Below are 25,955 nucleotides of genomic sequence, written 5' to 3' on the forward strand. Positions count from 1 at the left end.
TTAAATAAATACAGTACAACTTCATTTGGATGTTAAATAAATAAAACAACAGGACGGACAACATGTATTTTGTACCCTATATGTATTTGAGCATGCCGTCATATATTGGTGGTGTATAAAATTAGGTTATGAAATATAAATAAACAAATATAGCTAAACTCGCAAGAGACGAACAATGTATGAAATCCATATGATGTATTCAAATGCAGTACTGCATGTAGTAATGTATCACATGTTAAATATGATGGAGACTATTCCAGTTGTACTCAAGGGAAATTTATTATAGAACTTCATTTGCCGACCGCGTTCGCTCTTTCATTTAACTTCCAGTTTCAAAGGACGTGGACTGTGGTTTTTAGGTCGCGTTTCAAAGTAATAATTGTTAAAATTTATCTTTAACATTTTATCTCAAATAGCCTTTGACATAAGGTAATTTATAACTTTAATACGGCCTGTAAAATTTGGTAAACCGAAAATTCCTGATTGACTAATGGAATAATGGGACCGGGAAAATCCCAGGTAGACAATTATTGGAATTCAAATATTTATTTTAGGTAAAGAATCGTATCGTACATTCTGCCCCCTTTTATTTCAAGTATGATGATGAATGTTAGCCAGGTTGTCAAAACAATCCCTAAGTGAAACCAACCGTCCGTGTTCCGCCACGAGCCAGTATTTTTTCTATCACAAATGTAGGTACAGTAGAACCTTGATAACAAGACTCTCATGAGAATAATAAATAAGACTTGTTACCAAGATTAACTTATTTTCGAGTCTTGAATTTATTTTAAATACAAAAGTGATGTATTAAATAAAAATCAAAGTGATTTTAAAATAACAGTTTTTATTAAGGATAACGTGTTATCTAGGTTCCACCATCGCTGTTTATAGTCTAACTAGTCCAATAGTTGACTATATAAATTGATGAGTTCCACTGTTTAAGTTTCTCCCCCCGGCGTTTCAGTTAATGCGAGTTTCAGTTGAGTGGGATCCGATTAAGAGGCGTTCTACTGTATTAGTTATAAAATGATTAAATTCCAAATCATTTATCGTAGTTTTTCTTTGAAATTTTTCTTCCATAACTTTCTTTGGGTTTTGAAATCGAGTTTGCACTGACGTAATTGGCAAAAATTTGTTCTGGTTCTAAGCGGTTTCCCTTTGAGTAGCGTTTTCTTTAAACACATCTATGGCAAATATATTTTGTGTCATTTAATTTTTTATTATGTAATTTTGTAGTACAATAAATAAAAAAGATTTTCCATTTCAGTTTGTATGCATAAAAGAGAACATTAATGCTCGTTTGTTTGCCAAACTGACCTAGCCCATGGTACATGGCTTTTTGGCGGGACTCCAGTGGGATGCACCACTGCTACACGCTACTATAGCCCTTTTGGCTGTGTTCCTTCAAACTATGACTCCATCTATGTATACATACTACTTAACTACACAGACGTGTATAGCTTATAATAATCTGTATTGCTGTAATAATACATTGTATTGTACATTGTATTGTAGCGTCCTACATTAATAATAAAAATGTTTAAACGCACACTTTACAATGTTAAATTAAATGAGCAAAATTACACTAAAAATTGTTGGTGATAGTAATTCATCTCGCGTTACAGAAGGAAATTCTCCACTCAAGACTATTGAATCTCTCAGCAGTCGCCCGGAGGTCTGTCGATTCTCAAACGCAGCTGTATGGCGTTTGACAGTCCCTCGCTCTAGTCCTTGCTAGCGTAGCCTGTAACTTGGTCCCCTGGATAGGAAAATGTATGGATCGGCAGTAATATAATATCAATAATTGTTTGATAACATTTTAAATATGAATTAATAATTAAATCTTCGTGTGGTTTTTTTATTGGTTTTTAATGCTGTTGTAATTTGTCTTAGTTAGGTAAAACTCCAAATTAGGTAGGAAAATACAGTAATCACAATGTTAAAAAATCGGTTACGAGGAGTTTTGAACGAGATAACTTCATTGACTAAAAAAATACCATTGTTTTTGTTGTAATAACTTTGTCTAAATCACCACATTCCATAACTTTTATTTCCAATATCATGATTCATATTTTATTCTTATTTCGCTTAGATTAAACAATATAAAAATACTTGAACGTACTTTAAATAAATTGTTACGTTTTCGAAAATTACAATCTCAGGATTAAATGACGATCTGAACAGACCAGTCACTCATTAAATCTCTCGTTTGTCACGGTGGAAACAACTTTTACTTCTTTAATTGTGTCCACTGTGACCGACGGGCATTTAATCAAGTTATAATAACTTGTCAGACTTTCAAAAAATCGTTGGATCTTTTTTTATTTTATTATTTTGATTTAACATTTCCGCCAATTACAATCAGTTTAAATCATGTTGATTTTTATTTCAAAGAATGTTTTGGGTTGGAACAAATTACTAATTCTAAAATCAGTCTTGTAATTCTTAATTTTTAATTATTTATAACAATAAAAATCAAGGTGAATAATTTGAAGCTTTAGTAATGAAATTGAAGGCTTTGTAGAGGTATACTGTAATAGTTGTTTATTACCATTTTATGCTTTAAATCTCTTAAACATACGTTACAGTTTGGTATGCCACCAACATACCCTAGTATGTTCACAGTATGTTTGGTCATGGTCACCAAAATTAACGGATCTGTGAATATTTATCAAAGTACATTCTACGACAATTTGTATTATTGATTTCTACTCGAGAGTGTATTCCAGCACATGAAACAGGGTGAGCACAGCTCGTACCCCCATCTCCAGCATATTCCGAGTAGCAAAGCTCGGTCCCTAAGTAAGACATGAACACTTCACTACCTCATGATGTAACACAAGTGCAAACTAAGACACGTGACTACGATAATGAGTTAAACATGCAACTGCAAGCTTGTCACTTATCTGTAGACTGTGAATATAAGCAATGGTGTGGAGTGTGCATTGTGCAACAAGAATGCACTCTGCACGTGCTAACTGCTTATGAAAATACCTACACGGTGTTAATGGGTTTAAACGTTTCAGCAATATCCTTTTGGACGGTTACACAGTTGATGAACAATGTAGACATCTGCTTCGTTGTAACGGCGAGGTATTTAATGGTGCTCTTTAAACGTGATTGTTCAAAAACAAGATTACATTTAACAGTTTTATAAGTGTGAATTGTTGGTTCTAGCAAAAACGTTTTAAGTACTAAAGTTAACGGAGATTTACAATGTTTCACAATATTTCAATATGGTCTAAATCCTTTGGGTGTGTTTAAGGTCAAAGTTGTACCTAACTAAACTACAATTTAACTTTTACATTAGATTCTATAATCCGACACGGAAAATTACTACGAGAAAATTCAAGCATCTAATTTATTACGTGCCGATAGTTTTCATAGCTACTGCTATTGTACCTATATCCGTTGAATTTTGGATACTTACGTAGCCATCGATCTGGACAAGCTGTATCCTAAATTGTATTAAATAAATATTAAATTGTAAAAAATAAGTCATGGTTGAATGCACTTCTAACAGAGAGTGCGACCGTAAAACACATGATTCTCGTCTTTTTTTCATTTACCTTTTATACTTGATGCGACATCAACGATAAGATACTATTAAGATAACTGATCTAAAATTTTAACGTGGTTAAAACCATCGATGGTTAGAAAGGAGCTTTCTGCGGAGATCAGTATTAGAAACTAGCGCACTGTGCCGATGAACAAACTCAATTGTGTCCATTTTTACTCTAAAACTAGCCACATCATTTACATGAGAGTGGGATGTCTAGTCTACGTCTATAAATAGTCAAAGCTATAACATATTACAGTCCTATTATAACTTATTTTTAAGCTTGTTGCTTAGAAGAAAACTCATTCGTGATATCTTTTATTTACAAACATAAAAAAATACCTACATTAGATTAATCAAGGGGATTCAATGTGGCTTAAATCTTTACAGTATCAAAAGGGGGATAAGTTTTTTTTTATTCCAGCCTCGAATCTCCCTCTATCCCTGTATCAGCTGTTTCTAATTAATGCAGGTCCGTAGTTTGGCGCTCGTGACACTCCATCGAAATTCGGGCTTTATTCGGACATTGACATTTTTAAAGGTAACTCGTGATTTGGAATTATTCGTCTACTAATTCTGAAGTGTTTTTTATATGACATTTTTCGTCGAGTGAATCATTGTGTAAATATTATAAGAACAGTGTATGTGTCCGAGATGTGTAAATGTTTGGTCTGTGTATATTGGCAAAACCTCGATGGCTAAACTCTGAGAAGGTTAATGAATTGCTTCACTTTCAAGGTTAATATTTTATCGAGATGTTTCTGTAGTGTGAGATTAATCGGATTCTTTATGCCTCTTCAAGTGATCATAATATAACACATTGTTGACAAGATGCTCTTATTTTCATGCCACATTATTTTCAGGTTCTTGTTATCACGTGTAAATTTCTGTATGTCTACTTATGCATTATTTTGAGATAGTGAAGCTACGTAAGGGTTTGAGGTAGTAAAGCTGATGTCGTGAAGTCACCAGGCAAGTGGGTTGTTGTTGTGAATGCACCAGGCAAGTGGGTTGTTGTTGTGAAGTCACCAGGCAAGTGGGTTGTTGTTGTGAAGGCACTAGGCAAGTGGGTTGTTGTTGTAAAGGCACCAGGCAAGTGGGTTGTTGTTGTGAAGGTACCAGGCAAGTGGGTTGTTGTTGTGAAGGCACCAGGCAAGTGGGTTGTTGTTGTGAAGGCACTAGGCAAGTGAGTTGTTGTTGTGAAGGTACCAGGCAAGTGGGTTGTTGTTGTGAAGGTACCAGGCAAGTGGGTTGTTGTTGTGAAGGTACCAGGCAAGTGAGTTGTTGTTGTGAAGGCACCAGGCAAGTGAGTTGTTGTTGTGAAGGCACCAGGCAAGTGAGTTGTTTTTGTGAAGGCACCAGGCAAGTGGGTTGTTGTTGTGAATGCACCAGGCAAGTGGGTTGTTGTTGTGAAGGTACCAGGCAAGTGGGTTGTTGTTGTGAAGGCACCAGGCAAGTGAGTTGTTGTTGTGAAGGCACTAGGCAAGTGAGTTGTTGTTGTGAATGCACCAGGCAAGTGGGTTGTTGTTGTGAAGGTACCAGGCAAGTGGGTTGTTGTTGTGAAGGCACCAGGCAAGTGAGTTGTTTTTGTGAAGGCACCAGGCAAGTGGGTTGTTGTTGTGAAGGCACTAGGCAAGTGGGTTGTTGTTGTAAAGGCACCAGGCAAGTGGGTTGTTGTTGTGAAGGTACCAGGCACGTGGGTTGTTGTTGTGAAGGCACCAGGCAAGTGGGTTGTTGTTGTGAAGGTACCAGGCAAGTGGGTTGTTGTTGTGAAGGCACCAGGCAAGTGAGTTGTTTTTGTGAAGGCACCAGGCAAGTGGGTTGTTGTTGTGAAGGCACTAGGCAAGTGGGTTGTTGTTGTGAAGGCACTAGGCAAGTGGGTTGTTGTTGTGAAGGTACCAGGCAAGTGAGTTGTTGTTGTGAAGGCACTAGGCAAGTGGGTTGTTGTTGTGAAGGTACCAGGCAAGTGGGTTGTTGTTGTGAAGGCACCAGGCAAGTGAGTTGTTTTTGTGAAGGCACCAGGCAAGTGGGTTGTTGTTGTGAAGGCACTAGGCAAGTGGGTTGTTGTTGTAAAGGCACCAGGCAAGTGGGTTGTTGTTGTGAAGGTACCAGGCACGTGGGTTGTTGTTGTGAAGGCACCAGGCAAGTTAGTTGTTGTTGTGAAGGCACCAGGCAAGTTAGTTGTGTGAAGGCACCAGGCAAGTTAGTTGTTGTTGTGAAGGCACCAGGCAAGTTAGTTGTTGTGAAGGCACCAGGCAAGTGGGTTGTTGTTGTGCTGTTGTCAGTGTAAACAGTTTCTCACTTGAGTCAATTAATGATAATCGTTGCCTCAATGAAAACATAGTGCGGGCTTGTAGTGGCGGCGGAACTGAGAAATTGGCGTATCCTCCTTCTCCCCACGTCATCCACTCCCATCCCCCCTCTCTCTCACTCCTACATGCTCTCTAAGAAACTGCAAAACTTGTGCTGGTGTCGAAAGGCTGTGTGGCTGAATGTGCTAAAAGGCTTTGATAATTGACGTGAACATTTCCAGACTGTGGAAAAGAGAAAGCAAAGAGGATACTAATTGCTGTATACACTGAGGAAAAATGGCACTTATTACTATATTTTCGTAAATAATAATTCATGTGGAGGACAAAAGTCAGAGGTAATTTATGCAAAACTAGCATGCTTCCATGAAGACCAATTAATTAATATTTACTTTTGAAAACTTCACCTCAAAACTTTGAAATCCAAGGGACATAGCCAGAGAGGAACTTGGGGAAGTGAATATGGCTATGATATACGTGACATACGAGACATACTAGATACGTGGACCATCTTTGTGCTTAATTTTTGCACCACCTCGATTTGATAATAGTATAAATAGAGATTAAATTGCTTTACAATGATAAGTTTTTATGTGTAATTATAGTTTTTTTTTTGTTTTTTACAGGATCATTTTCTTATTTACTAATTATTAGAAAATAAAATATTTATGAACATTTAAGAAGTGTATAAATAGAATACATCTTGTTAACTTTGTGATTAGTGCTTTTATAAACCGTAATTTAACTTTATGAGAAACTGTATTTTTTACCTGTTATTTTTTCGCTGCTCTTTTTTATAACTGTTAGGGAAATAATCTATAGCCTAAACTATGGGAAATATTGATATTGTTATTGCAACCTTAAAAGTGATGTTCCATACTATCGTACACTACGCAACTTATCCGTGTAAGCCTTTTTTATTTAGTGAATTATTATGTTAAATTTGCCAGTTGAAAAAGACCTTCTACACGTAGAAACCTTGAATACATTTTGGTTCAGTGAACCCCTTGTAGATTGGCTGAATTGAAAGAAATTGGCCTAGAAGGTAGGCGCTACAGTCGCCCCGGTGCATTACCGTCATTAATTATAATACATCGCGACAACTACATTGAATTAAAACTATATTATCGATCTATTTAAAAGTCTTAAACGGTTTATCTTATAGTAACCATGGTGATTTGTGAGTAAACCTTGAATGAATGGATTATTGGCTTTTACATTCACATACTCACTTTCCTCATTTTATACAACATTGACCAAAATTGTCAGCGTATACAAAAATTGTTTAGCAGCAAGAATATTTTTACATAAAAAGCACTTAACAGGGTTTAAGTAAGTTCAAGAATTGTTATTTCATGTGTTTCAATACCAATTTGTAATATTTCACACATTGGTCGGTTAGGATTCTAACAAGTGCTTAGTTTTCCCAACTTTGTTGTTTAACGTGTAGCAATGTTGCAAATTCCCAAATTTTATTCAACTACAAAACAATGATTTGTAGTTTTGTTTTCAGCGAGAGGGATTGTTGCGATTAGTAATAAAAACTACATCTAGAGGACTAAAATCTCCAAATGTGACAAATTAATTTTGACTAAAAACTTGGTTGAAAATGTTCGCAATAATGCCTCTAACAATTTAAAGAGATTTATCATTACTTTTTTGTCAGGTAGATATTACTTATTCCCTGCCTGGTATCGCCTGCCCCAATCTCCAACGCCAGTATTACTGGTAAGCTACAGGTAGAACATCGGTTATATTGTTTGACGTCAACACTGCGCTGACATGTTAGAGATAACGGAGTGTGTGTTGTCATGTCACACTATGTATCGGTCGTTGTCAATGTGCAGCACCAAACTTTTATCGTCATTAAACTCAGATTTTTTATTTCATCTGAGTTTAGTTTCGATACTGGGCCGGTTTAGATCATCGGGCTTTTAATGGTCCTGGTCATAGTGAGGTTATGACCAAAAAACTAGTTAGTTTTAGTCAGGAACAAAGCTATTATTCCATCCATTCAATACTCAATTTAATTCTTCGCTCAACTTCGTCTTCAAATACCCACCCCGGTTTGTCGACGTCAGTTTAAAAACACTAGAAGCCATGAGGTGTTTTTTTTTTATATATTTATTTATAGATATTTAAAATCGTTTGTTGTTTATGTTTTCACTATTGAATGTAATTGTGTTTACCTTCTTTATAACATATGTATATTGGTAAATGGGTTGATAAATGTGTTTTGTCATGTACTCGCTTACCAATCAATTGGTTGGAAGTTCGATCACGATAAATAATTGTCCGGGTAGCCAAGTGGTTTTAGAACACTATATTTATATATGGTTGGTGTGTGGTGTATATGGTGTGTTATATATGGTTTTAGTGGTTTATATTTAGTGTTCGCCTTATGAAGATTGCTAGTTCGATTCGCAGCGAGATTGATTCTGGACCTAGCAGCCATTCGTCTTTGTGTAATCAATTGATGATACTACTGTATATAGCAAAATATTGAAGCAGGGTATAAAACTGTATTAACCATTCCCAGACAAAAATCCAACCATGTCAAAACACAATTTTATTTTATTTTCTATTTAGCCATCACACTATTGTTGTGTCAGTGTATCTCGGCGTAGGAAGTGTGTCATGTAGCTCTTTACCCGTGTTTCCGCACATGTACGGACTCCCACGTTAATCCTGTCCATCCCTCCTCCCACCCAAATGTCATTAGCCTTCATCCCTCCCCGAAAATCTCATCAAACATATGTTTACGTTTGGACAAATGTTGAGATTTTTCCTCTCCTTTAGTATTTTGTATGTGAACATAAGCATTGACATTGTTTAAATAATTGTCTTCATGGAAAAATTTTATTTAAAAAAATTGGACTTTAATTTACACTATCATAAGATTTTAAACACTGAATGTACCTATGCTTCTTTTTCTTAGATAATTTAGAAATTGAGGTGGAAACATTTTATATTTAACCCTCCATTAACGATATTTTATATTTTATTCCTTTAACGATATTGAAATAATTTGTTTAGGCTTAGGAATTCCATAGTGGTAATAATCGTGGCTGATAGAGCGTTAAATAAGTATTTTTGCCAATTTTGCTAGGAATATATAGGATAATCTATGAATAAATTGGAGACTCACAGCGACCATAGTGTTAAACTTCCCTGTGTTCATTGAAATAATGTGATAATTTTTTAATGTGTCTTTCATTGTTTCTAATAAAACATTACCACGCACATTGCTAAGCAAGGAGTTATGTATATAGGCAAAGTTAGAATTTATTAGGGGCGTCTACTTCATCTTACAACCCAAGTCTGGTAGGAATCAAGAAGAGCAGAGTTGAATGAAAGTACAGAACAGAGAAGGCTGCAGCGGCTGTTTCCCCTTGTTATGCTGTGGCGAGGCAGCTAATGATATCAATTTATCCGTCTGTGTGTGACTGGAGAATCTAAAACGTGAAATGTCCAGTTATGGTGTTTGTGGCACTAGTGGAGCGGATGATATGTATGTAAAACTAGTGGGTTAAGAACTTGTGAAATCGTTATGTTAGGACATCATAATTATTTTAATAGTTACTATAAAAGGTTAGATTTTTTAAATTTGGTATAAATTAAGTTCAATTCTAAGAGAAGCGTTTTTATGGGTCGAGACAGGACCCATCTGCTGAGCTGCACACCCATTTTTTGTCTCATTGTAAATTTTGAATATTGTTCTTGTTTTGAAATCGATCTATGGTTTTGAAAGTTATTGATATTAAACTTATGACACTTATATCATCGATTGGTTTCAATTAAACAATAAAGGTCGATTTACACATATCAGTTACAGCACGTCACAGTTCAGACATATCAGTCACGTCACACTCAACCAAAATATTCTTTAATGGATTTTCTATAGTGTTATCTACACTCATCCGGCGCAGGTCCGTCAGTCGTTCTGTCGGCGTCAGTGAGTCAATTTCAGATTTTTTCCACCTATATTTTTTATTGTTCTGACGCCTGACGGACGTGTTTGAGGTTAAAAAATAGTATTTTTGTTATTTATATGGTTGCGTTTATATTTTGAGTGCTGTTTGTAACAATCAACAAGATGGACGGTGAAAAATTGACATAATATAGGGTTTTCATTTAATATTTTTGACTGTAACATCACTGTAAATAAATACTAGGGACGGTACAGTGACTGAAACCAACTGACAAAGAATTATCAATACAATTTTTAATGGAATATTTTCTCAAGTTGAGTAGGCCTAATGTGTTAATTCATTCTATGACGGTTTCATAAATTATAGAAAATACTCCAAATGCTATGAATAATGTAAATTTCAACCGTTAAAATCTTTTCATTCTAGGCTCACATCATATTGCCAAGCACGGGTGTAGCTACTAACTAGTAATTTAACGTGAGTTTAGTACCATTTGTGATATTTAGTACATTCCTGCTATGTTGCAGGATATGCTACAGTGTAGACAGGACGACACATCAATACCACCTTTGAGGCTGTATACATTTGCATACGTTTACCCTGTCCCTACTCCCTACCCCGTGCAACACTACAGTACACGTTATAACATCACATACTGGTTGTAGTCCTAGTCTGCCCACACTCTACAGATACAAGGGGCTATTCAATAGAAATGGTGCAAAAGTGACGTTGATTCATTAGCATACTCTGCGTTGCAAAATCATGCGTTAGGAATAATACCCTCGCCGCAGCAAACCTGCATTCTAAGCGAATTTCCATTTACCTGGCTGGATTTCTACTAAAATATTCCCTAAAAATTTTCAGATTCATTACCTACTTAATTAACATTAATTTTAGTGAGTACTTAGGATTGCTGCTACAGGGAAGATATTGAGATGTGTTTTGTTATTGCAATGTCCATAGCTTGGTATTAAATAAACAAAATTTCTAAATTTGGTTTAAATATATCTATAAACAAGCAAACTACAACAGTTTATTTATTCTCCATAAGAATAACATGGGAATTTTAAATTTACAATTGTTTAATTATCTCCGTAACCGTTAGGCATACAACAACGCTTCAACATACAAAATTATTTCTTTTTTATGCACTACAAAATGGTTTGGAGAGAAATTATGACATTTTGTGTTTTTAGGGTCAAAAATGGAAAATCAAATTTTGCCCCATTAACCCCCGTTCCCATTGTCCAATTATGATGGTTCGCGAACTCGTTCGAATAAATTTAGGTTTACACGTTTGTACCAAATTTCATCAAAATCGGATCATTTTTGCTTGAGTTATCGTGCCAACGGCCACACACACATATATACAAGGTGAATGGTACTCAGTGTGACAAAAAGTTTTTGGTGTAACCTTAAATTTATCTTTAAAGGCCCAGAAAGAAACTATGAATCCAAGCCTAAATTAAAATTACAAACTCAGATTTGAATATTTGTGCTGGAATTTAACTTGTTTTATAAGTATGAAATAATTGTGTAACCTTTAGACGAATTCATTATTAATTCATTACTGCTGTAGTTGCCTCCAATTACGTTTCGTTCATGATCGCCATACTAATTAAGTCCTCCAGTTTTTTCCAGGAATTAATTAAAGAACTGGTCCTCTCTGTAATGTCTCACTGGAGATGCACATTTAACAAGTACTATAATGATGATCATGTGCAAAAGTAGAGAAATATCGACCGGAGAATAGTAGTATTGCGTGATTCATTTTATGTTTTTTTTTTTCAATTGGTGTGGTTATTGAACTCCATACTACTTTTATGAAAATATTCTATTCTAATCCAACATACAACAGAAAAAATAGTTGTTAATGAAAAATATGCTGTTTAGACATGCAATAAAATCAGTAGGGGTTGCAAAATTTAGAGCAAGAACCCTGAAATGGGGTTGCCATGAAAAAACAATCAATACTTCTTGTTTCGCCCTAAAGAGATTTAAATTTCCCATTATAAATTATATTGCATCTAACACCTCTGTGTCACTTATTGATGATTTAATTGCCTACTTCTGTTTGACACGAGTTGTAAGATTCTTCATATATTAAACCTACTCCCTTATGTTGGTTAGTTTCATTAAAAAAATAACATTTGAATGTGACATAACCGACTATCTACTGACCATACTTGATTTTTAGGATTTCTTTGACCATTGTATCATTCATAGACTAAACTATAAAAAGCGAATGTTTACACGCCTCATTATAAGCACGTTGTGCTGTATTGAGGAGTAATCACAAAAAAGGAAAACACAATTGCTTCTCAATCACAAACTTAAAACACTGTATGCGTATACAAACAAACCTTGTATATTGTATACCCATACAATATACAAGAGTTTGTACATTTTTTGTGCTAGTAAAAATACAACGATTACGCTTACTATTACGGTGTTTATAAGATATTTTAGTAGTTATGATATTGCCTGTTACGATCTTGAGATCAAAACAGACATTATCTATGGAGAGTAGAGGCAATGTTATCAAATATATGCTGTCTGATGATGTCACAAAGATTGGAAATGTCTTTCCCGTGTTTACTGTGCTACAGAGTACTGAAGTAAACATGACAACGTGATAATGTGTGTGTCATTGGAGGGATAACGTTTACATTTCACATTTGTGTGTAGTTTTATGTTGTATTACACACAGTTCTATTTTTTTATAACAACAATACTTAAGCCTTGTGATTCTTCGGATTAATTGTGATAGCATACCACAGACTGGAAATTCCGTGGTATGCCTAAGTCACTTATAATAATCATGTGCGAGATTATTTGTATAATTTTTATGGTTTCCCATTGACTGTCAATATATTCAATATATTAATAGTCATATGTTATACCTAATCACTATTGATGGCAGTGATTTACAACCAAAATCTGACGTACCACAAATTAAAGAGGTTTATCAGTAATTCAACGTGTGTTTAAAAACCTGTAAGAATTGCTAAGTTTGAACCATACTATAATTTAATTGTGATGTAAAATATGCTTTAGTTCGTCTATGTACTGCGTCTCATTGCATGGCAAGCTTGTCACAGCAGTCGAACTGTTACCGAAATTTGTTAGCAATTATACTAATTGGGCACCATATGCACTTTCCAACACCATCACTGTGTGTTTATACCATGCAGTGACGTGGGGTGTTTACGTAATCCAATGATTGATCTCTGACGAAACTATGCTCAATGTTATCTCAACACATGCACTAAACACATTCTATGTCGGACTGAACTGCTACGACACATTCGTCTTATCAGTACACAATCTGAAGTCTGAAGCGTAGAGAACAGTTTTCAGAACGATTCCCAACACGGTACGGCAGAGAAGTTTGTAGTATTGGGAGTGTTGTAGGTATTTTAGTTTGTGTTACACAAAGTTTAAATGTGTCGATTACTAAGGAGCAACTTGATCACTAATGAATGGTGAATGAATGAGTCAGGTTAAGAGACAGTTTGTTTTGGCAGATCTAGCGTGTCACATTCACCGCCGCGCCACAACACAAACTGTTGGCAGATCAATTTTTGCAAGGTATATTGAGACATACATAAAGTATTTCTACATTTACCATGTTTTTTAAACCGACATAGTAAGAATATCTCTACTTAAAGTCTTTTTTTTTTCAAAATCCCCCGTAGTTATACAGTATCAACATCTAAGGTGAAGTATGTTGGCATGTTCCTCGCTCCCCCCATCTCTGTCTAATGTGGTCAACTTTTATTTCCGCTATGACCAAAACATCGTCTGATACCGTTCCAACTTTCTGGAATAGTTCCTCGGCTGTCTTTATTTATATTCCGAGTGCGTCCACCTTTCCGGAAGGGGACGAGGTCGCTTCATTCATACCGACGCTTCCCATATTTTTAGCCCGGCGAAAATATTTAAACTTAAATTATGTAAGGGTCGGAAACTTTCTACTGCTTGTAGATTAAACGTTCTTTGTACGATATATTTGTGCTCGTTAATTTTCTAGACAGCACGAACATCTCTAAAATCTATTATTAAATGTTGATTTAACATACCTTGTCACTTGTATTAGCTATATACAAGTCATACAAGTTTGTACTGTTTATTAATAGTTTAAAATATTACAGTGGTCTAGGGTAGTACAAAAGCAATTTTGTACTATTTTTGTACTTGCGTAGAAAAATCCAATAACTGATTTTTGAGACCTTAAAGTCTGCGGCCAATCAGCGCACTTCCCATTCCTGACAAAAAATACTTTTCTGTCCTGGGACAGTCTCTAAAATGTCTCAATTAAGTTTCTATTTTTTGTTGGCTTTTGATTGCTTTATTAAATGTATTATGCAAGTTCTTTCAGCAGTACGTAAACCATTGGAATTTTATTCACGCTGGGTGCAATTCCAAGTAAAAATGTCCTTAAAGTGTGAAAATATTACAAATATGTTTGTATCATTAACAATTATTCATCAATTGCTGAATACCTATTTTTCATTTAGTAAAAGTCTGTAATGTATACAGTTCGATGTAAGTGAGCCATTGATTTTACTTCTATTACCCTACTTGAATGTATACAGTATTTTGTTAAATAATTATGGTCCTGGGACCCTGCTCGATAGAAAGATACAGTTATTTCTGCAATCTTTGTTGTATGACGCGAAATAAAATGAATGATTTAAATAACGCCGAATGTGTGTTATAGTATAGCGTGCAGCGACGGTGGAATGGTCCCTCGCTGCAGTAATTTCCCTTATCACCAACATACAGCACACAGTTTGTTCCCCTCATGTTTGGTTATAGTTATGTGTGGACGTTTGGACTTTATACTCAACTGACTGTAATGTTCTGTTTCAGGTATTGATTTTAACTCAACGTATGGTAAGCTTTCCGTCCAATGATGGTTTAAGGTAGCTTTTTGTTTAGTTATTTAAAGGTTCAGGTTTGGCCTATTGATAACCTTCTTCTTCTCCCCTTTGACACTGCCATAATTATTTTACCTAAAACTGGAATTTTTATTTTAAAACGTGTAAACTTTTGATTGTATTTCCCCAAGTGTAATATTTAATTAAGGAGTGCAAATTTAGCAATTTCGTAGTCAAAACATACCTCTGAGGCAATACGAATAATATAATAAACTTGGCAATACGGCCAATTTCTCAGATTGTATAAATCAATTTTTTCCAATTATTTGACCATGATTTTTGTATTCACAAGTTAACTATGTTTAACTGGTGTTGACAGTAGGCGATGAATAATTAATTAATTTTTGTGTAGTAAAACTCCAAAAAAATGTAGTCTTATGTGGAATCAGTTGCTGTTAATCATTAGTTTGGTTTAAAATAGGTTTTTTCAGATACAGTTTAATTTTACAATAGCTGTAATTTGACTTTCCTTTTTGCGTAAAATTTATTATGCGTGTAAAGTACCAAACCCACACATAGTGAAAATGGCAAATTGTTTAGTTTTACGTCAAACCCAATTCATTACACATTGCTTTGCCTAGTATAATATTTAAACAAAAAATATTCATTCAATCAAATCAAGAAGTGTTGTTCTCACCTACAGAAAATATATCTCAAGCACGTGTATATGACACACGGGTATCTCCTAAACCCCGCTCGTTGTGTAATAACTGTAGCAGATGAATATTTCATTTCATGCAAATAACCAAAGCTGTTTCACAAATGTCAATACACACTGTGGAATATAAGTGTTCTCGCGTCCTAGTTTAGTATTATGCATTGCGATTATAATGTATTAGCGGTAGTTGTATTAACCTCGTTAATCCTGATATACTGTAGGTGTTTCGCACAGCAAAGGTTTCGTTTTACTCGACTATAGTGGAAATACTTTCGGTAACTAGGTTATAAGTTACATTTTGTGTGTACAGATTGCAATGCATATTGTATTTGGATTATTTTTACGAATGTATACTAAATGTGAACATTTACTTCCATCAATACGTGAGTAATAGTACGAATCTATTTTAGATTTTCCCTCTTTTGTTTTGTTTACTCGCGTAGCCCAGAGTAGAGAGTAAAGGCACAATATATTATATTTTTAATCTTATCTTCACAATCTATGAACAAAATTAGTTTGTATGGGTATTTGGCAAAAAAATGTCTCGCAGAACATGACGTGCTTAATAATAAATATTTGTTACTTAAATCAGTATTGATACAGTTAAATATGCCTGAATAGAAAAGCTATCATGAGATCCAAGTACGAAGATATATTTTTACGGAGTTTAAATTCAAAGCGATGGACTATAATCGGATTTTCCAAACAATAACGCTTGGACCTAATAACTAAGATAAGATTCTTATGTCGCTCACACAGCGTGTGCATTTCAAGTCAAAGACGAGTAAAAGATTGATTTGCTTGTTTTTGACAAAAAAATAAATAACGCTGAAATATATAAATGGATCGTGCCAAAGTAGACAATTGGAGTGTGGCAACAAATTTATTTAATTGAGAGTTGAAAGTTCTGACTGGTTTTAGCCGCCTTTTGGACACGACAGTTGGAACTGTCACCAAATTAACATTCATTTCGTTCTTAAAAGCAGCAATTTCAACATGTTTTAACCGATGAACTGATTTAAAATAAATCGGATTCAGTTTACCGTTAACGTTGTTTTGCCGAAGGTTCGGATTCGAAATTAACGTTAGTACCTAACCTGCACTAAATGTGCACCTATTTAACATAATAGTTTTGGATGTTACTTCATCTATTTTTGGTTTAGTCGCACTTGGTCAGATACGCTTTACAAACAAGTGTAATTTAGTGTTTTCGTAAAGTTAAAATTTTGCATGAATAAAGAGCATTTTGAAATTTGTTCGAGTCGGCATTTTTACTTGTATCAGCAACATTGCTTTACATAGTATGAAACATTTACCTTATTTCCTTTCGCGATGGAATACATATTGCGATACGCCCCGCGAGATAATAGAGCCATGCAAGTATAATGATACGCTCCTAGCTCTGAAACTGTTGTTCCTGTGGTACAGTACCCTTGTTGTGTTCAACTTTTTTCCATAACGAAAGTCATTGAAAGCAAATTATAAACAGTTTTAACAGTTAAAACTCGTTAAAATTCTTTATAACGTGTTATAAATAGCAGTCGTGCACCTTGTTCGTACCATGAAGACTGCAGGAAAGCTATTCCACTATGAAACAATTGGCTAAAATACTTGTTCGTGTTTCGTCAACAGTGAAGCTCGGTTGACAGAAGCCATAATAGCGCGGTGAAGAGTGAATAACCGAAATAAACAGAAACCGGAGTGAGCCGGTATCATTAGTTGTGTTAACTGATGTGTCTGTTTACAAATTAACTTCAAAGTCGGGTGTTTCAATACAGCAAGTTAATTAACTGATATTTTGACTGTCAGCAGTAATATCGCGTTGTTTAAAAATTTTTATCATGATAAAACATTTGTTGACACATTTTGCAAGGATATATTTCTATGTTTGGTGGATAAGACAATGTTCAATGATAACATTACACAAACACACAACAGTTATCAGTGCGCCGTTGTGGGCGGAGGCGGTCGTGTGAATCACACGTGATAACACAGTTGGCAACACTGGCAAGGCCGTGACAATTATCAGCTGATCAGCGAGTCTCGCGCCAGCTGGGCTTGTCGGCGAATGTGACACTGTGTTGAGAATACGTATTGTCGTCATCGCCTATATTTTCCTGCATTACTAGTGGAAGCGTGTTTAGTCACTGTTTGTGTTCTTTCTTTTTTTGTTTTTAGTAGACTTGAAGTGCAATCGTTTATCTAATCATAGTAAATTATTTGAAATGCGTCATACATGAGCTAAAACACCGTAGGGTACAAAACACACATATTCCCAACACAACCTTTTTCTCGATATAAAAAGCCTCTGGGTATAGTATTGATGTAATACACGTTTTCGATATGAGATTAACTAAATGAACGTTGTAATGAATAAAGTCAAGCTAAATACAGTAGTATAATGCAATGTTACAGTTTAACATTTCTTTTGACACTTGAATTCCAGATTTAATTTTCTTTCCATTCGCTAAAGAAACTTTGTAACTTTTAATATTGTATCTTCTTTAACAGAGCTGTGACCAATTAAGGTTTCGATCTGGCGCAATTTCACCGTCCTACCCGCTATCTGCTCCATAAATTGGCTAGCTTTCATGTTCAATTGATACCTGTAAACGTTGTTTTTCGATCGAAATATTTCTAACTACTGTAATCTTTAGCAAAAATAAACGCTATTATGTGGCTTACTTATTTATTTTCATGCCTGTTTCCGTTTTTGGAATTTTATTTTAGTTAATATTTAATTCTCATATATTTTATTGTTTTGTAGTTTGTGGAATAACGTATTTAAAAATATCTATGAAGACTTTGTGAATGACTTAAATGTTAAAACCATTTCTCTTTAAACTTAATAAATTATACTCTCATCTCTTTTAAATTGTGAGTAGTTATTTTCACGGTTTTGTAACAGTTTTTCAGTGTCGATTGTCGAAGTACAAAAATAACATTGATGTGTTGAATAATATTTTAGTACTGTTGGTATCCATGAAATTGAAGTAAAAACAAGTAAAAGCCGACCCATCTATGTTGTTCGTCTTTATTTATTGAAGAAAGTACGTTGAAGCACAAAGATGTGTTAATATTAAGTGAATAACCTATTGTTGTATATTGACCATTTTCTAGGGAATGATAATTTATTTTTGTGAAAAATACAACCGACTTCAAACGCTCTAAAAAGAATGAAATAATTTTAATAAAGTAAACTTTTGTATTAGGCAAGCTCACGTATTTTAAGTCGGCGCTATGATGATTTTTGATACAAAATTGAAAGAGGGTGTCCATATTGCAGGTGACTATCTATAACTAAAGGTGTTAATCTGCATGTCTTTTTCATAGTTATGCGTTAAGTGTTATTTTATTACCGTAATCAGAGATCGGCATTATAGTGGTGTTAACGAGTATCTTTAAAAAGATTATAACGCATTTAAATGTTTCTAACTTGGAAAAGTAACGTTTTAATACTTAACTAGCTTCTTTTCCCCATCATAATATCAAACTAAATTATTTTCCTATTCATATAGAACATTTGTGTGTGTTATTTTCATAATGCATTTATTCTGAAGTAAACATAAAATGTAAGAAAATATTTCCTTTCATATATAAACAAAACAGTTCAGGATGTTTTTTTTATATATTTATGTTATCCAGCTACAATTTATTGATTTTCAAAATACACACACAATATTTAATTTCAATCATATTTGCAGTTTGAGCCGCGCCGACTTGAAATACGTGAGCTTGCCTAATACAAAAGTTTACTTTATTGAAATTATTTCATTCTTTTTAGAGCGTTTGAAGTCGGTTGTATTTTTCACAAAAATAAATTATTTCATTATTTTTAGTGACTGTATAATTTTTTATTTATTAATTACTTGAGGTTTTTTGATAAGCACAACTGTTTGAAACAATCAAAAGTTCCACAGAACAATCATTATTTTAAAACTGCTTGAGTCACCTGTTCAGGTTACATAATCAATGGGTATGAAAATAAACATTTTTAGATATTCCTTAAGAAAGAAAGAGTTGTCCATTACATTAGGCCTAATGAAAAACTAATTGTCTTTTCTAGATACATTGGAATGTCAGACATCATCGTTTCCTGCAATCGGTGTACTTCTACATTATAAAAAGAAATATAGTAACGTCTCAAGCCTTTTGGAACAATATGAAAGTTATTCCTCAGCTACCAGCACTAAAAAATCTCTCAAAAGTGGAAAATTGGTCATTAACACGTATAGTACCTTTGGAAAATATTATATAAAAGATTGGTTCAGCTAAAAGTGGTGTAAGTCATGTAGGGGGTTTTGTTTGCTCAAGATATAGCCTAGTCGAAATTGCAAATCATCTTCCTCTAGGACTTTCCGAAGCAGGCATAATAGTATTGATATGTTATAGTAACTGGGTAGAGAATATTAATAAACATTCCACATCTGCAAATGAAATATGTATATGAAAGATTGGTTCAGCTAAAAGTGGTGCAAGCCAAGCCATGTAGGTGGTTTTGTTTGATCAAGATATAGCCTAGTCGAAATTGCAAATCATCTTCCTCTAGGACTTTCCGAAGCAGGCATAATAGTATTGATATGTTATAGTAACTGGGTAGAGAATATCAATAAACATTCCACATCTGCAAATGCATGTTTAGTAATTAAAATATTTAACACTTTTAAGACAATTGACGATTATGCACCGCCTCACTTCTTAGGTCGTGTAAGGAATAATTACATTTAATTTATATTTAGACCTGTTTTACGAATGCTTTGGTTTTCACAATACACCTTTATTTGTCAATATCATACAGCTATTCACTGAAACATATATGTTTTTGTAAGTCAGAATATTCAATACTAAAAACAGAATTACTGTATACACAAATCAGGCCAAACGTTAAAATATATTTTTTATAGTAACCAAAACAAAATGCATTTTTCTCAATGTAACATTTAGGCTCCATGGCAATAAATAGTTTATTGATCAATATGAAGCAACTGTTTCATGAAGAATTGTCTGTAGCTTCATTTAAATGGTTTCAACTAACAGCTGTAGGAATGTTATTATTATTTTTTGCCTTCTCTGCACAAATGTAAACAATCTGCACAAATGTAAACAAAATAAATGTTGAACATTTAAGGTTTTCAGAATTTTTCACCGAAACAAATATTATACCTAAACATAATATATAAGGTACCAAATAGAAACTCTCCTGGTTATTTTGGTGGTGGAACCACACTGATCGGTAAAAAAAATCACAGAGAAATTGGTGAACATACATAGAAAAAAAACATCGCCACAAACAAATTGAGAACCTCCTCCTTTTGTTGGTTGTGGGGAAGTCGGTTAAAAATGAGCCATGATATAAAATAAATCCAGTTAGTAAAAGCTCAAGAGTCGGTGTGGAATGTTTACAAACTTTTCTACCTATATCAATATTGTATTTGAAACAAATATTAATGCTGCGGGTTTTCCACTGCCCTTCTATTATCTAAATGTGTGTTTATTAAGAGTAAGTATTTCTCTGGAAGTCCTAATTGAAACAGTTTCTCAGCAGCAGCGTTGTAGAGAGATGCATTACGGTGGAAAGTGGTTGTAGATTGTTAATAAACAAGACAGAGAGAAATATCTGACGTGAGGCGAACACATTGTGTTGAGATAAATTGCTAAATATTAACACATTTATACTACTAATTCATAAATTTTTTTGTTTGTAAAATCAAATAGTAACTTAAAATATGCAAATGACACTTTGAATGTGAGCCTTGGAGTAAGAGAGAGAGATAAATCATAATTTTTGCAATAACCTTATAAATGCATTTATTTTACCATTGTACTGTACATTACATGTTCTTGAGTTTCAATTTTTAAACTTATTTTTTATTTGCTTTATGATGCAGTAGAAGTTACACTTGTAAAAGAAACAAGCCTAATAACGATTTACGCGATTCTACGCGATTTACGCGTAATGTATGTATTATTTCCATTACAGGTTTTAGATATTAAAGAATTAATAATGTATTTCATTTTAAAAGTTTTATAATCAACTCACTCGTATTTAATTATTGTCCCCTTCTCTACTCTTCGGAATTGTGCGATTTATGGTTGAGAAATATTTTAACACTACGTTCTCAAAAGCAAAATTATGTTCTTTTCTGAAATCATAATTTTTTTTATTTAATAAATATTTGAATATTTCGACTCAACCATTTTCTCCTGCCATGAAATACAATACATTATTTCCCATCAAAACGTATTGAAAATATTTGCTTTAAACGTTAAAACAGTGTTTTAACGGGCCTAGTAAGATTGAATCTACTGTTTGTTTTCTGTAATGGCGTTTAATCTCTCTATTGTTTTTAGATATTCGTTGATCTTAATTCATACAAAGTAAAGATCTTTAGATTAACTTAACTTTTTTGTGAAAGCTATGAAAGCAATTAGTAAATTAAAATACATCAATTTAAAACTTTTCTATTTCCTGTTAGGTTTACACTTTCTAATATGTTTATTTAGTCATGAAATTGAATTTGATACTTTCCTTAAAAAATTTAAAGTGAAGTTTCTCTCTTTCCGCACTTATATCGTAAAGACCACTTAATTTGCCATATTCCTTTTTTAAGTGTTTAGTATCAATAATAATTAAATTTACGCCTTGAACTTTTTGACAGTATGTTTAGTAAACACTTAAAAGATTCCTCTACAAATTACGATGTTTAAGAATATTTAAAAATAATATGTTAATGTTAACTATTTAATTATAGTAGTAACACATTAGATGAAAATTTCAATCGTGACTAACCGAATAATTATTACTATGGTTGGAATTGGGCCAGAACAAACAAAACAATGCCAGACCAACAACTTAGTCAAACAATAAATAATTTCACAAATTAGCAGCTTCGTATTTTGTCTCGCAAGACGGGATTTCACGAAACTTTAAACTCCGGTTGAAGATTTATATGCGTTAAATCTTCGCCACCGTATTGCTTAATCGGTTTAGCAGCCTGTCACCAGGATCAGCTGCGAGTTGAAATGATTGTTGTGCTTGTTTTTGTTTGTCTATAGCGTGTTATGTAAACGTGCAGTGCTGTGATTGGTTGTCAACATGTGTATCACGTTCGTTATGGTAACATGGCGTGTTAATGCAAAACAATGGGCTTGCAGTTTGCCTTTTACGGACGATTAATTTATATCTATGTGTTAAAGGTTTTAGTGTAAAATTGGTGTTTGGCTTAGAATATCTAACGCACATTGTCGATAAATATTTAGTTAGACCTCCACGTATAATTCGGCGAAATTGCCCTAAAAATCTGTTTAACATTTTACGTCTTGGTCCCTGTCATACAAATGTAATAGCAGACTTCTTTCAATTTTCTGTATATATACACTCATGCTGTTAACATTATGAGATAGTAAATAAAATATATAACAATTAATTATGATAGATTTCAAGCAGTCACACTTGTTCAATCGAGTATTAAGCGAATGGAAAAATTGTGCCTCTTATAGTCAACTGGTCACTAAAGTTTCGGTAACTAACTGCTTAATTAGAACTGTAAATATTGCGAAAATTCGTAAACTGGTAGACTAATTAAGTACTGTAGGAATACGTATTTTATCACATTCGTGAATACGTTCCTATAATAAGTGTATTGTTATCTAGTTGTAACAAGTTTGGTCACAAGACGCGATCGTCTCTGTGCCAGACTCGTCATGTGATTAAGCGCTCGTAGGCGATGCAATATCAATCTATCAGATGAGCTTTGTTCTGGCGCTTACTCGGACATAAATCTACGACAGAACAATAACCCCCGTAAAAATATACACAGCTTATCTCCAAGCCGGTCGAAAACAGATCCTAGAAAGCTTAGTTGCTATTATTGTGAAAGGTATTGGCCAGTTTTGAGATTACTTAGTGTTTTGATTCGATTAAAATCACTGGGTTGGTTAGGAAGTAAATGTGTAATATTTTTTACACGTCACCCCAACTTGTGAGATCCAAATTGAATATTATTTTCCACATATAGTTGTATATGTTATTTATTAAATAGCGTTTCTTTTGCTAATTATAATCTATCCACTTACCTATAGTCGAAACCGACTGTTGTGATTAAAATCTCCAATTGTTCATAGGATGTATTTATTTATTGTCAATGTAACGTGCCATCATGCCTTAAGTTAAAACAGAATTACGGAAATTATTGTACTGTTTTTACTACAGTGATTATACTTGCACTTGATTCATAGTTCTTTGAAAAACAAATACATTCTTAGAAACGCCGACGTCATTACTCTGATTTGTAATTAAATTAGTTTTCTGATAGAATGTCATCGCCTTGGCATTAATTTTAATTTATTTTGGCTCGAGCGTCTAAGTTATACACAGCAATAGTTAATAATTCACGAAATAAATCTTAACTTTTTAATGAGGTAAATGTGTGTACAGGGTGATTGAAAAGTCTGGGTACGGCTTAATATTTTGAAAAATAATAAACGTAGACCTACAAAACTTGGAATCAAGTTATAAGGCATATACATCTATCTTAACACATATCCAGTGATCCGCTACCTCCTCAGGGGGACGGCCCGCCAGGAGTCAGAGGAAAATCTTAATGGAAGCATAGGTCAATATGCACATAAAATTAAAGGTCTTTTTTAGTAGAATACAATGCCGCAAACCGCACTTCAAAAGGTTGATCCTGCGCAAAATGACAGTTGTTCAAAGATTCATTTAATTTACATTGCTATTATACGCTTTCTCCTCAGGGGGCACAGCCCTAGGAATCGGAAGAAAATTGTTAACGTAAGAATAGGTCGATATGCACATCAAATTAAAGGTCTTCACTTTTAGATTACGATGCCGTAAATTCAAGCTCAAAAGAATGCCTGAGTAAAAAATGGCAGCCGTTTAAAGATTCAAAATGGCGGATTCAAGAAATCTTTGAACATCTGCCATTTTGCGCAGGATCAACCTTTTGAAGTGCAGTTTGCGGCATTGTATTCTACTAAAAAAGACCTTTAAATTGATGTGCATATTGACCTATGCTTCCATTTAAGATTTTCTTCTGACTCCTTGTGGGACGTCCCCCTGAAGAGTTATTGAATCACTGAATATGTGTTAAAATAGAGTTTTATGCCCTGTAACTTTGTACCAAGTATTTCAGCTCTATCCGCATTATTTTTTAAAATATTAAGCCGTACCCAGACTTTTCAATCACCCTGTATAATAAACGTTCAATCACATATATACGTTAGCTACGTAAATGGATTATTTATTTTTTACACACTTGGCCTATCGTAAAACAAAGTTTCGTATTTTTTTACAAAATGACTAATTGGCGCAAGAAATATGCAAGTAAACGCTCTCGCGTAAATTTATTTATGCAATCGGGGTAAATTAAATATAAATGGATTTAATGATATAAATAGCACTTAATATATCTTAACAACAATATTGCAAGCGAAATAGTAACGAGATTTGAGTAAATCACCTTTTTGGAAGCACAGTATGAGATTTTGAAACTTGGACTATGGATTTTGTGTATTTCTCAGAGTGTTGAGTAATTTTGCCAAGTTTAGAAGCCAATATTGGTGAGTTGGCCTTTATACCGAGCCTGATCGCTGTTCGATGGATATATCGCCAATACTGGCCGGCTTATTGCCTTCAACCTTCATCAAACTTTATTAGGCTCTTGTAAGCGTTTTTCAGACTTTATCAAGAACGTTAAAAGTTATTAGAGTTACTTATTAAAATGGGAATATCACATTTGTGTCGATTCCGGTTCGGTTTGTATTTTATCAAATAGTTTAATGCCACTTGAATGGTTTTAAATTTTTGTATTTGTGTTTTGACACCTTAACGATTTTTCATTTCTTTTATGAACGTTTGGCACAATTGGCAGACCCTGGTATTCCTACTAAGTATCATTGACTTTTTAAACACCATTATTAATTTACAGGCTTGAGCCTAGCTTCCGAGCGGACCTAAAATATATAACAATGACATAAAACTGTAGGAAATACTGTATATGTTATAAAAGGAAAGTGTTGGGCGTAGTGTATTATGATGGTAAAAGAAACATCGATGATTGAGCCACGCGATACATGCAATATCATGATACTAACTATCGCTTTGTTGATCGGGAAGTTATAAGAGGTCAGTGGATATTTCAATATTTTAAATAAAGTGTGAATAGTTAAAACTTGTTATAATGGTGGATGTAAAATAGAAACCGAACTGTGTGAAATAACATTGGGTATTCTAGAAGACTCTTTGTATATTTCCGAAGAAACCCCTCCATTTGGACTTTTTAATCCTTGTTTACCCACTATATTGGCATTTTTAAGGTTTTCTAGTATTTTCTCTATCCAACGTTTACATGTTTTAGATAATACTATTAATTGATATCCCAATCACAAATAAATGACAACAGGGCCTACTATTTCCCTTTGAGTCGAACTAGTTACTTTCATATTTAAAGGTGAGCACTATAAACACAATTGGGCTAACTAGACTTTTTCTATTAATTCCATGGATATGAAAGGTTAGATGTTTAATTTAGT

At 34.0% G+C, this 25,955-nt stretch overlaps 1 protein-coding gene across 10 annotated transcripts in view; it reads left to right on the forward strand.

The window, feature by feature from the left end:
- LOC128991744 (EEIG family member 2) overlaps nucleotides 1-25,955 on the forward strand; it is a 118,185-nt gene that overhangs the window by 40,736 nt on the left and 51,494 nt on the right. The gene's annotated exons all lie outside the window — the stretch shown is intronic.

Source organism: Macrosteles quadrilineatus, unplaced genomic scaffold, assembly GCF_028750875.1.
Source record: "Macrosteles quadrilineatus isolate MER2022 unplaced genomic scaffold, UCM_ALF_1.0 Scaffold_4__1_contigs__length_99947679, whole genome shotgun sequence".
Classification (NCBI taxonomy): Eukaryota; Metazoa; Arthropoda; class Insecta; order Hemiptera; family Cicadellidae; genus Macrosteles; species Macrosteles quadrilineatus.